This window comes from Ahaetulla prasina, chromosome 1 (genome assembly GCF_028640845.1).
Source record: "Ahaetulla prasina isolate Xishuangbanna chromosome 1, ASM2864084v1, whole genome shotgun sequence".
Lineage (NCBI taxonomy): Eukaryota > Metazoa > Chordata > Lepidosauria > Squamata > Colubridae > Ahaetulla > Ahaetulla prasina.
This window is the reverse complement of record NC_080539.1, coordinates 370,055,802-370,065,569: the sequence shown is the minus strand read 5'-3', so window position 1 is coordinate 370,065,569 and position 9,768 is coordinate 370,055,802. Positions and strand designations below refer to the sequence as shown.

The 9,768-nt window shown below is 42.6% G+C and overlaps 1 protein-coding gene across 2 annotated transcripts in view; it reads right to left on the bottom strand.

The window, feature by feature from the left end:
* Positions 1–9,768, bottom strand: part of LOC131188348 (guanine nucleotide-binding protein subunit alpha-15-like) — a 48,660-nt gene that overhangs the window by 4,996 nt on the left and 33,896 nt on the right. The window lies entirely within an intron of this gene.

Sequence of the window (9,768 nt, the reverse complement as noted above, 5' to 3'; positions counted from 1 at the left end):
AGATGCCCTGATGATGTTACCTAGGTGGGTGATGAAATGTCTTCAGGGAATCAACCGACCTCAGAGAGCACCACGGAAGGGGAAATAGAGAGCAACAACCGTCTTACCGTCTCTTATTTGGCAACCAACAAACCAGCTAGAAACCTTTCACCTCCTTGGCGGCTGTTCAAATGGAAGCAATCTTTTTCCAAACACAAGACAGGCAGTCCTCTACTTACCCTGTTTCCCCGAAAATAAGACCCAACGGGAAAATAAGTCCTAGCATGATTTTTTCAGGATGCTTGTAATATAAGCCCTATCCCCAAAATAAGCCCCAGTTAAGACTGTCAACCAGATGGATATATTTAGTACCGTATTTTTTTTAAATTTGCATTTATATCCCGCCCTTCTCCGAAGACTCAGGGCGGCTTACACTATGTCAAGCAATAGTCTTCATCCTATTTGTATATTATATACAAAGTCAACTTTTATTGCCCCCAACAATCTGCGTCCTCATTTTACCTACCTTATAAAGGATGGAAGGCTGAGTCAACCTGGGGCCTGGTGGGACTTGAACCTGCAGTAATTGCAAGCAGCTGCTGTTAATAACAGACTGACTTACCAGTCTGAGCCACCAGTGGCCCTGTTTCCCCCAAAATAAGACCTAACTAGAAAATAAGACCTAACTAGAAAATAAGACCTAACTAGAAAATAAGCCCTAATGCATCTTTTGGAGCAAAAATTAATATAAGACCCGGTCTTATTTTCGGGGAAACATGGTACAATTGTTCATTTAGTGACTGTTCGGCACTAAAAAAGTGACTTATGACCCGTTTTTCACACTTGCAACCGTTGTAGCGTCCCCTTGGTGGCACGATCAAAATTCGAACACTTGGCAAATGACTCGTATTTATGACGGTTGCAGTATCCCTGAGTCCTGTTTACGACCTTCAGACCTCCTGAAGCAGCGGCAAAATCTGAACCGGTTTTTATTTTTTTATTTTTTTTTATTTTTATTTGCATTTATATCCCGCCCTTCTCCGAAGACTCAGGGCGGCTTACACTATGTTAGCAATAGTCTTCATTCTATTTGCATATTTATATACAAAGTCAACTTATTGCCGCCAACAATCTGGGTCCTCATTTTACCTACCTTATAAAGGATGGAAGGCGGAGTCAACCTTGGGCCTGGTGGGGCTTGAACCTGCAGTAATTGCAGGCAGCTGTGTTAATAACAGACTGTCTTACCAGTCTGAGCCACAGAGGCCCCACAGAGGTTTACTACCAGTTCGCTGGCTGTGCATGCGCGCTGTGCCACGCACCAAATTTGAGGTGTGTGCACACGAAAAGGAGGCATAGGGTAAGTAGAACAGCACGTGGTGGGGGGGTGATCAGCTGTGGCGTGCGATCTTTTTTTTTTTACTTTTAAAAGCACTGTTTTTACAGTCTATTCGGTCAAATAGGTTGTTAAAAAATACTTTTAAAAGTAAAAAAGGCTCTGATGATTGAGCGGCTCGGCTGTGATCGTCAGAGGCTTTTTTTTAACCTTTTAAAAGCATTTTTTTAAAAGAAGCGGCAAGCGGGGAAGTGAACGACCGGGCAATTGGGGGGGGCATGGCGGGGGTGGGGGGCAGGGATTTTTTCCACCAGTTCTCTGAACCACCTGCCGCTATCGCTACCGGATCAGTCGATCCGGTCTGAACCGGGAGCATTTCACCCCTGTCCTGAAGTATGAAGTCCCATACTTGGGGAAACAAAATTCACTTAACAACTATTGTTACTAACTTCACAACTGCAGCGATTCATTTTAACAACGGTGGCAAGGAAGTGGTCGAGTTCACTGAACAACTTTTTTTGCTCAGCCATGGAACTTTGGGGCTCAATTTCGGTCGTAAGTCGAGGTCTAACTGTAATCCCAGAGTTCTCTTTGGCCAGATTTGTTATTATAATATAATATAACAACAGAGTTGGAAGGGACCTTGGAGGCCTTCTAGTCCAACCCCCTGCCCAGGCAGGAAACCCTACACCATCTCAGTCAGATGGTTATCCAACATTTTCTTAAAAAATTCCAGTGTTGGAGCATTCACAACTTCTGCAGGCAAGTCGTTCCACTGATTACTTGTTCTAACTGTCAGGAAATTTCTCCTTAGTTCTAAGTTGCTTCTTTCTTTGATCAGTTTCCACCCATTGCTTCTTGTTCTACCCTCAGGAAGATAAAGTGGATGCAAATTTTCAAAGAAATAGTCACAGTACAAGAATAGAAAAATTATCAATTATATCTATAACATTTTATTCTAAACTACAACTTAAAAAAACAACAACATGTAGATAAATCATACAGTAACAAATTTTAGAAATGCCACCAAACAGAAGTAATATTTTACCATATGTGGTGGATATGTAAAAAACTTCAAAAGTATTGGAAAATTATTCATAGTGTAAAATAGAAAAATTATAACTTAAATATGAAATAAAACCACATTTTTTTTTACTAGATATAATCCAAGAGAAAACCAGTAAGAAATATCTTAGTGATTGAGATTATGAAAGCTACAAGAACTCTCTCCCCTTTAGAGACAATACAGATAGTCCTCGACTTACGACAACTGAGCCCACGATTTCTGTCGTGAAGTGAGACATTTGTTAAGTGAACTTTGCCCTGTTTTCCGACCTTTCTTGCCAAAGTTGATAAGTGAATCACTGCAATTGATAAGTCAGTAACCCGGTTGTTAAGTGAATCCAGCTTCCCCATTAACTTTACTCATCGGAAGGTCGCAAAAGGGGGATCCCATGTGCTTGGGACACAGCAAAGGTGTTGTGACCCAGGCCCCAGTAGGTAGTAGGAAACTCAGTCCGTGAAAAAACAAACAAACTTTATTCGAGCATCTGAGAATTACTTCATTCCCAGCGTAGTTCAACTAAATTAAAACAAATTCCTCCCAACACAAATTCCTCAGTCCTATCACCAACCTTGGTTCAATTAGGCAAACTGCCAAAGGCCTTTCTTGGCAAACGTTCAGAAGACACCGATACAAAATAAATGCAAGAAGACAAAGCTACCAATGTTGTTTTCCAGCAAAGCCCAAACACCGTTGCTGGTCTTTTAAACCTTATGGGAGGGGCCAATCATCTCTTGGCCCTACTCCTGAGTCGTCCTCTTTGCTTGAGCTGCTCTTGCCTTCTGGCAAGCTCTTCTCATGCGTGCATTAGGAACAGGCTCCTCCTGTTCTTCTGCCTCATTACTGTCAGCCTCTGGAGGCTCCTGAGTTTGCACATCAGTCCCAGATGTCCCTGGCCCCACCTCTGCCTCCGACGCAGAGCCCTCATCCGGGCCTTCCCCAGCCTCCAGGACTGGCCCATGTTCTTCTTCAGCCTCATCGCTGTCCGACTCCGTTGCCAGCTCCGCAGGCTGCTGGCGGACCACAACGAAAGGCTCATAAATATGAGTTAGTGGCCAAGCACCTGAATTTTGAGCACACGGGAATGTCATGGGAATGCTGGAAAGGTCATAACTGTGAAAAACGGTCTTCCGGGTGCGCTTCAAGGTATTGGTTACCACCTTCAAAGCGCTCCATGGCTTAGGACCGGGTTACTTACGGGACCGTCTACTGCCGTCTTCTATCTCCCAGCGCCCAGTGCGTTCCCACAGAGAGGGACTCCTTAGGGTGCCGTCAGCCAAACAATGTCGACTGGCGGCCCCCAGGGGGAGGGCCTTCTCTGTGGGGGCTCCTACCCTGTGGAACGAGCTTCCCCCTGGACTCCGACAATTGCCTGACCTTAGGACCTTTCGCCGCGAACTTAAAACCTATTTATTTCGTATGGCTGGACTGGCTTGATTTTAAAATTTTAATTTAATTTAATTGGGTTTTAACTTTCTGTAGTTTTATGGGTGTAATTTGTATTTTAAATTTTTTCGACAAATTGAATAAGTTTTTTAAGGGCTGTTTTTAATAGTGTATTTGTCTGTGGTTGTATTTTACTTGGTTGTTCACCGCCCTGAGTCCTTCGGGAGAAGGGCGGTATACAAATTAAAATATTATTATTATTATTATTATTATTATTATTATTATTATTATTATTATTATTATTATTATTATTATTATTATTAGAAGTCGCTTTTTATAGTGCCGTCATAACTTTGAACGGTCACTAAGTGAACTGTTGTAAATCGAGGACTACCTGTATTCCTCTGGGCCCAGGAGGAAGTGGTTCTCACTACCCCCTAACAGGAAAATACACAGTGGCCTGTTTACACCAACCTTACTTCCACCTTTATCAGTCTGGGAACCAACTATGGTAGCACCGCTGTTTCCAATCGTGTTGATCTGTAGGATTTGCAGTGTGGTGCCAACAACTTCATGATATCTTTCTTAGATCCTCACTTTCATGTTCCAGGTAGCCCTTGATTTATGACCACAACTGAGCCCAAAAAAATCTCTGTCGCTAAGCAAGACATGTATTCAGTTTTGCTCCATTTTACGACCTTGGCTCGCCCCAGTGGTTAAGCGAAGCCCTGCATCTGTTAAGTTGGTTACACGGTTGTTAAGTGAACTGGCTTCCCCAGTGACTTTGTTTGCTGGTTCCCATGATCTAAGTGCCCAAGCCCACTGCAACTACATAGCAAAAAAAGGCTCTAAGAGTTGTAAACCTAATCTTGCGTAGCTTCTTTTCCAAAAACACCACACTACTAACCAGAGCTTATAAAACATTTGCTAGACCAATTCTAGAATACAGCTCGCCTGTTTGGAACCCTCACCACATCTCTGACATCAATACAATTGAACGTGTCCAGAAATATTTTACAAGAAGAGTTCTCCATTCCTCTGAAAACAACAAAATACCTTATCCCACCAGACTTGAAATCCTAGGCTTAGAAAACTTGGAACTCCGTCGCCTTCGACAAGACCTAAGCTTAACTCACAGAATCATCTATTGTAATGTCCTTCCTGTTAAAGACTACTTCAGCTTTAATTGCAATAATACTAGAGCAACTAATAGATTTAAACTTAATGTCAACTGCTTTAATCTAGATTGCAGAAAATATGACTTCTGTAACAGAATCATCAGTGCTTGGAATACTTTACCTGACTCTGTGGTCTCTTCCCATAATCCTAAAAGCTTTAACCAAAAACTTTCTACTATTGACCTCACCCCATTCCTAAGAGGACCATAAGGGGTGTGCATAAGCGCACAAACGTGCCTACCGTTCCTGTCCTATTGTTTTTTTTCTTTTCTTCTTCCTATATATATGCTTATACCTCCTTATATTTACTCATATATGTGTTTATATACTATATAATCTTTTGTATGATACCTACATATATTGTTGTGACAAAATAAAATAAATAAAATAAATAAATAAATCATAAATATGAACCAATTGCCAAGCATCTGAATTTTGATCATGGGACCACAACTTGTGCCACGGTGCCAGCGGTTGTAAGTGTGAAAAAAGAAGTCACACGTCACTTTATTCAATGACATTGTAACTCTGAACAGTCATTAAACAAACTGTTGTAAATTGAGAACTACCTATACAAATAGGAAATGATAGGGAATCAGGATTAAGGAGACACACGGGGCGGGGGTGACAGCTAGCATCAGCAGAAAGGAAAAACCGCTTTCTCATCCAGAGGAGCCTGTAGTACCCTTAAAGCAGTGTTTCTTAACCTGGCCAACTTTAAGGCGGGTGGACTTCAACTCCCAGAATTCCCCAGCTGCCTTTCCCCACCATGACTGGCTGAGGAATTCTGGGAATTGAAGTCCACACTGTCAGGATTCCATCCTTTATAAGGTAAAATGAGGACCCAGATTGTTGGGGGCAATAAAAGTTGACTTTGTATATAATATACAAATGGATGAAGACTATTGCTTGACATAGTGTAAGCCGCCCTGTGTCTTCGGAGAAGAGCGGGATATAAATTCAAATAAAATAAAATAAAATAAAAGTTAATACACCCACAGCAAACAGAACTCCGAGACAAGTAGTTTCCTTTAAGGCAGGGGTCTCCAACCTTGGCAACTTTAAGACTTGTGGACTTCAACTCCCAGAATTCCTCATCCAGCTTTGCTGGCTGAGGAATTCTGGGAGTTGAAGTCCACAAGTCTTAAAGTTGCCAAGGTTGGAGACCCCTGCCTTAAAGGACAGGTGTGATGTCTTGGGGCGTGACACAAAGGCAACACAGCCAGAGAACCGATATGAGTCCCTTTATTGTCACCAATTGTGCCCCCAATGTCCCTTTCAACTCTCCGGCCTGGAGAGAGAGCTCTTCCACCAACCTGTGATAGTCTTTGGCTGGCAATAATTCAGTCCCAAACGTTGTAAGCAGAAAACCTCTAACAAAAACTCCAAAGGTAAGACCAGGTAAATTAATCCGGCGGGGCAAGCAAAATAAGGAATCCCGCAAGGAAAGTAGCACGGCAGTAAATCAAACCCGTGGGAGGACGCCAGGATTCAAAGAAACACCAGATAAACTCAGTGTTTGTTCCCAACAAACGCCCCTCCCATTTGCCTCTCCTTTTAAACTCCATCAGCAGCTGTGCCTTGTAAAGAGGATCGGGTCCCTTTCCTCTCTCGTAAGCCACGCAACCCACGTTGCTCTCGTCTCCGTTCCTCCCTGCGCTGCGTAGGATGAGGAGGGGGTGGGCCTTGGTCTTCATCAGAACCCACTCTCCCTTGTTCTACCTCTCCCCTGCTCTGCCCAAACCCTGACTTTGCTCTTCCCTACATTTTTCCACAGTCAATGGATCCACTCTCTAGCTCTCCTCTTCCCCTTCGGATTCAGACTGCAACAGGGGCATGACAACAGGTTTATAGCATATTAGCACAGACTGGTGAAAACTGGCTCTAAAGGTTCCTGCAGTTTTCACCTAATTAAAAGTTAAAAAAAACAACAAACCACCCTTTCCCAAACAATCAGTCACATGGTCCAATCAGGATGCTGTCCAGTTGCCTGAAAACTTCTCCTCTCTTCAGCCACCTGTGGGAATGTTCTTGGTTCTCAGGGGAAACTATTTTGTTTTGGCTACAAAACCCCAACTATCTCTATTCAGAATAACAGACTAACAGAGTTAGAAGGGACCTTGGAGGTCTTCTAGTCCAAACACATGCCTAGGCAGGAAACCCTACACCACTTCAGACAAACGGTTATCCAATAACTTCTTTAAAACTTCCAGTGTTGGAGCATCCACAACTTCTGGAGGCAGGTTGTTCCACTGATAAATTGTTCTAACTGTCAGGAAATTTCCCCCCTCTTCCTATTCCTCATCACCATTGTGGCAACACAGCTTCAGAGTTGACACACATGCATCATAAAGTAGCCAATGGTTGACTGAGGAATTTTGAGAGTTAAAGTCTCTATAAAAAAAGATATTGAGACTTTGGAAAAAGTTCAGAAAAAAGCAACTAAGATGATCAAAGGCCTATAGACTAAAACATATGAAGAATGGCTGCAGGAATTGGTTTTGGTTAGCTAGTCTAAAGAAAGGAGAACTAGAGGCAATATAATAGCAGTGTTCCAATATTTAATAATAATAATAATAATAATAATAATAATAATAATAATAATAATAATAATAATAATAATAATAATAATAATAATAATAATAATAATAATAATAAAAAATATCAGAGTTGGAAGGGACCTTGGAGGTCTTCTACTTCAACCCCCTGCCCAGGCAGGAAACCCTACACCATTTCAGACAAATGGCCATCCAACATTTTCTTAAAAATTTCCAGTGTTGGAGCATTCACAACTTCTGCAGGCAAGTCGTTCCACTTATTAATTGTTCTAACTGTCAGGAAATTTCTCCTTAGTTCTAAGTTGCTTCTCTCCTTAATTTGTTTCCACCCATTGCTTCTTGTTCTACCCTCAGGTGCTTTGGAGAATAGTTTGACTCCCTCTTCTTTGGAGCAACCCCTGAGATATTGGAACACAGCTATCATGTCTCCCCTAGTCCTTCTTTTTATTAAACTAAGCATACCGAGTTCCTGCAACTGTTCTTTATATGTTTTCGCCTCCAGTCCCCTAATCATCTTGGTTGCTCTTCTCTGCACTCTTTCTAGAGTCTCAACATCTTTTTTACATCGTGGCGACCAAAACTGAATGCAATATTCCAAGTGTGGCCTTACCAAGGCATTATAAAGTGGGATTTGAGGGGCTGCCACAAAGAAGAAGGGGTCAAATTATTCTCCAAAGCACCAGGGGGCAAGACAAGAAACAATGGTTGGAAACGAATCAGGGGTGAAATCCAACAGGTTCTGACTGGTTCTGGAGAAACAGTAGCAGAAATTTTGAGTAGTTCGTAGAACCAGCAAATGCCACCTCTGGCTGGCCCCAGAGTTGGGTGGGAATGGAGATTTTGCAACTTCCTTCCCCTGGAGTGGGGTGGGTATGGGGATTTTGCAGTATTCTTCCCCTGCCACACCCACCAAGCCACGCCACGCCCACCAAGCCACACCCACACCCACAGAACCGGTAGTAAAAATAATTGGATTTGACCACTGAAACGAATCAAGGAGAGAAGCAATTAAATTGGGCCTCTGAGGGCTCAACAGACTAAGCAGTCTGTTATTAACACAGCTGCTTGCAATTACTGCAAGTTCTAGTCCCACCAGGCCCAAGGTTGACTCAGCCTTTCATCCTTTATAAGGTAGGTAAAATGAGGACCCAGATTGTTGGGGGGGCAATTAAGTTGACTTTGTATATAAATATACAAATGGATGAAGACTATTGCTTAACACAGTGTAAGCCGCCCTGAATCTTCGGAGAAGGGCGGGATATAAATTCAAATTTTAAAAAAAGAGAGAGGAACTTCCTAACAGTGAGGACAATTAATCAGTGGAACAGAAGCTGCCTTCAGAAGTTGTGGGTGCTTCATTACTGGAGATTTTTAAGAAGAGGCTAGACAGTGACTTTTCTGAAATATAACATAACATAACAACAGAGTTGGAAGGGACCTTGGAGGCCTTCTAGTCCAACCCCCTGCCCAGGCAGGAAACCCTACACCATCTCAGTCAGATGGTTATCCAACATTTTCTTTAAAATTTCCGATAATATAGTTTCTCCTGCTTGAGCAGGGAGCTGGACTAGAACTTCCAAAGTCCCTTCCATCTCTATTCTATTCTAAGTCTCAGGTATCACAACATTGCCAAGGGCTGAGGAATACTGGAAATTGAAGTCCAGCTATCATAGAGTAGCCAAGGACAGGCTGGGGAATTCCTCCCTAAAGTTGAGAATCACAACAGTATCTTAAAGAGACAACAGCTTGAAGATGAAAGGATGTGCCTAAATTCCGAGCAAAGGTGTGGCTGGCCAACTTCAGCGCAAAAACCGATGTGTTTTGTTCATTCAAATTCTACAGGAAATGGCTCAGGGTTGGGCCCTACTTGCGCTCTAACCACAGCCCCAGTGTGTCCTCTAAACATCCTTGTTTGGCTATAACCCCACAAAGTTGTTAAGACGTGCAGAGTCTTAACAACTTTGTGCAGAGAAGAGCAACTAAGATGATTAAGTGAAATCTAAAAATTTGCCCTACCGGTTCTGTGGGCGTGGCTTAATTGGTGGGTGTGGCTTGGTGGTCAGGTGACTGAATGGGCATGGTCAATAATAATAATAAATAATAAAAATAATAAAGTATACAAAACTTGGGAGGCACCGGTCTACCTTCTTTAAAAATAGAGGCTTCAGTCTACCAATTGCCTTTTACTGACAGGCCCCGGTCTACCTTCTTTAAAAATACTACAGCGCTGATCAGCTGTAGTGCGGCCCTCTGAAGTGCCGCGGCAGT